The following is a 4,058-nucleotide window of genomic DNA, read 5'->3' as shown; positions in this document are numbered from 1 at the left end:
ATAAAGTGAGGAGTTAAGAGTCTTGTCGCTTCTTGCCTGCTGTGTCATGCACCATTCATCCTCTCACCTCCTCTATGATGGCACCTTGCTTTTGAGACACGTAGCTCTTAATTGAAAATTCTAGAAAACATGAACTAAAATAAACTTTTCCCCTTTAACTTCTGGGTCTGAAGTATTTTGTCCAACTTACGAAAAAAATAAGACACCTATATTTGAAATACAGGTATTAATTTAGCTAACAGGGGGTGACTGATTAAATACACAATATTTACGACAGCAAACAATATTTGCTCATGAAATATTATTTGAATTTTAAGACAAAAGATATATATATATACAAGGCTAGAAGATGAAATGAACAGAATTTTTGGTGTGTGAAAGATGTAATTTAAAAAAAGAAATGTAAATTCATATGGCATACTATTAGGAGCACAACTCAGATGCCTGGAACATAACTAGAACACAAACCAGTGCCTGTTTTCTCTGGTAGAAGCTGTAGCAGGTTCATAACTCAGCTATGTGGCATCTTGAAGTAAAATAAGAAAAGGCTGAGAAAAACCATAGCAAGATCTATGTAGATTCCAGAGTACACTTGTCATCCAGCTCTACAGAATTAAAATATTGATCTCTGGAGATAAAAAAACCTCACCACCCTTGAGGTATCAACCATATCATAGCTGAAGCCTAGAAGATAAAGGGGGAGAAACTATACACTGATCAGTTTCAGGGAAACAAGTAGCCTTGATTTTATTCACTTGTCAGAAAGCCAGGAGGTCTTCTCTGAAGCAATCAGACTGTCTCAGACATTTACCCCCAGATAAAAGAGTTGGATTCCACAAATGAAAAGCTGGCTTCCCTGCCGTATTCTTAAACTGAGGCTCATTATTGAAGAAAATATCTTGCTTACATAATTTCCGAAGAGAGAATGCGGGGGTTAAATTATCTATAAAGATCCATGCAACAGGGAAAAAGGAATTTGGGGGAGTGTTAGTATATCAGAAGCATGTAAAAATTTAAAAATATGTCAATACAGAGTGAAAAAAGCACAAAGTCAAAGAAGCTCTAATAAGCAATCAGAGCCAAAGTAAAAAGTAGAAATGGGTAAGGAGATGGAAATTTGATATTAGTGAAGAAACACAGGTTTGAGAGCCACAATATTTGAGTAACGAAACTATAAGAAAATGCTAGATAAAATGTGAAGAGTTAACAGTGGAGGCAGCAGTCTGTAGACTTTATTGACTACCTCAATAAATGGAAAATTCATTTAAAAAGCCTTGTGTTCTTCGAGAACCTAAATGATAGTGATGATATTAAAAGCCTCTAGAGAAAGGGGGACAGTGATGAGTGGAACTGATTAATGTTAATATATATTGTGTGTTAGCAGTAGAATTAAAAGCAATACCAGAAATGAGAAGAGCTTTGTGAAAATTAGCTTCAGAATTACACAGGATGTTTTCCCTTATAGCCTAGGACTTTGAAACCTTCCTTATGGTTTGCTTTCACAGGAAAGATTAAGGTGCAACACTAACTCAGGAGACTGCAGCAAGACAGAGGAAACAAAGGGATCAAGGACAGTGAGGTTCCAGCACAAGAGAGCAGTCCAGTGAGCATCCGGGTGATTCACAGTGGTATCCTAGAGAAGGACCATGGTGGAGGCCTAAGGAAGTGCCAGCAGTGCTAAGGTAGGAAAGACCTATGAGGGTGGCCTCCGGGAGGAAATGGAGCAGTGTGTTTTAGGACATGGGCGTTATCTTCCTATGAAAATGTGACAATACTAGGGGGTAGTTGTTCAGAAAAATGTCAAGTAAAAGAAGGAAATTGATTCCCCTCCCTGAGAGAGGAAAAAATGTACAAGCAGAAAGACCAGCTGGGGTTACTTAAGTACCTGGCTTTGTGAGCTAATGTTGCTTAGGGAAGAGGATGATCCAGGAGAGGTACAGAAAGTGCTCAGATTTCAGAAACATTTTAGAGAAAGAACTAAAGATGCACAGAGGTAAAGCACTGTGTGATGATTACTACATGACTCAGCAGTGGAAAATAGTCATAAATACCAATTGGTATTTAATTTAAAATACATGGTACCTTTGCACAAATAGGGAATATGGGCATGGTGGAAAGAGAAATTGAAATATCCCTTTGATGACAGAAAATAGACAGATAGTGCTAATACCAGATGTATGAAATAATTTATTTTCATTTTGAATACTACTAGAAAAATTCATACCAAAAATTTCAGGTAGAACTTTACCACTATACCCATATAAGTCTAATGAAAGTCAAATGTCAGAAGCCCTTAGAAATGGAACCTGTTTAGTCAAAGATTCTCCTGAATAATTTAAAATATTGTAGGGAGATTTAGGGATTTTCTAAATGCATAAAAATATGACTGCAATAAGAGAGTCCTCATTATATTTCTTGGAATCATGGAAGAAATTCTTTGATTCATCTTGGATTCTTACCACTCCAACTATTTACTTACATATTTCAAAGTGATAATCGTCCTCTGATGATGCTCTTACATAAAGAAACTCATAAGTGATCCATCCTTACACAAATGCTTCAGAAAAGTACACAGAGTAGATACTAATTATCTGAGGAATTATGAGTATACAGAATGAAATGAAACTTTATTTAAATTTTTAAAATAAAGTCTTTGTGAAGACAAATTTTGTAATGTTAAAACCAAAAGCTTCGTTAAACATTCTTTCTAACCAAAAAAATGACAGACAGTCTTCATATGAAAGACAGCCACAAAACAAAGTAGAATTGGTGAGAAACTCAGCTAATAAAAAAAAGTTAACTTACTGCATACTTTAACTCATACACAGACTTTCCCTGGTAAATAAATTCTAATTTATAATTGAAAATTACTATATAGTTTAATTACAATCAATTAGTTGCATACAGCTTTAGGACTAATTTCTGTTCTCTCCCTGAATATCTGGATTCTCTTTCTGAACTAGAATTCCTGACAGCATCTGGATCTACTCTACTGATAATCTACAATGTCATTGTAATGAAAATATTTTATTAAAAATCTTAGTGTGTTTTTAAACAGGTGTAAAATATTGTGCATTAAATATGGAGCTTTAAATGCTCACACTCCTCTAACAGAATTTGTCAATATCACACAAATTCTACTTGGCCAAAGTCCATAAATTCAGTGCTCAAGTGTGACATGGGCCACAATTTTCCCCATCCTAACTTCTCCTCTCATGCTAAGCACTGCTGTCTGCAGAGTTTTCCCCTGAACCCAGGAGCAAGGAACAGCTTGTATTGCATCTTATATTCTCCATGTGAGAGCCCCACAGCTCTTGAAGAAATGGAGACACAGTCATGGTAACCAGAAATGACCAGCTCAAGGAAGGAAAATTGTACACAAAGGAAAACGCAGGTAGGAGTCCACATTATTCTCTATGCTACATTACTCCAAGTATTATAGAGTCTTCATTCCTTAAATTTTGACCTTGTTGTAAACCAGAAAATCTTCTCATATATATTTTTAACCAAAAAAGAATTACTTTCACCAACCATGAAGAAAATAATTAACTTGGCAGATATATCCCTATAGATGTGATTCTCGTGCTAAAGTAAAAGTCAGTAATTTTCAGTAGTTACCTTGGCTAGGATGTTAGACATATGTTTATCCAGATTTTCCTATTATGTTCGGTGAATGTTGACTAGCTTTAAATTTCTGAGAATATCTAAACTTAATTTGTTGTGAAGCTGGCTCACTTGATTATAGCACTGCAGCAATGTGGTTATAGTGATGATTCAGTATGTCTCTGTCACTGGTCATTTAACTGTTTCTATCACTATCGATGTCTCTATATCTATATACTTATGATTTTTAAATTTGCTGACATGATAATCTATGGGTAACCTTAGTAATATTTTTTTTTTCTTTAAATCATGGTGTGTGACCTATAATATTCAAATAACAGAACTTAACAAAAAAAGAGGATACAGATGAATGTCCATTTTGTATCTGTGTATTCAAAGTGGTTAGGATAGATATATAGTTACATTCTCTTAATGAATAGAGGGATTTGTTCTAA

At 35.0% G+C, this 4,058-nt stretch overlaps 1 long non-coding RNA gene across 1 annotated transcript in view; it reads left to right on the top strand.

Annotated features, from left to right (window-relative positions):
• Positions 1-1,639: 1,639 nt before the first annotated feature.
• LOC111814528 overlaps positions 1,640-4,058 on the top strand; it is a 14,919-nt gene continuing 12,500 nt past the window's right edge. The window contains exon 1 of the long non-coding RNA XR_002819493.1: positions 1,640-1,682. This is a non-coding gene — a long non-coding RNA (uncharacterized LOC111814528). The remainder of the gene's footprint in view (positions 1,683-4,058) is intronic.

Source organism: Octodon degus, unplaced genomic scaffold (genome assembly GCF_000260255.1).
Source record: "Octodon degus isolate 3935 unplaced genomic scaffold, OctDeg1.0 scaffold00346, whole genome shotgun sequence".
Classification (NCBI taxonomy): domain Eukaryota; kingdom Metazoa; phylum Chordata; class Mammalia; order Rodentia; family Octodontidae; genus Octodon; species Octodon degus.
Note: the sequence above shows the minus strand (reverse complement) of the source record. Positions and strands in the feature narration are given on the sequence as shown.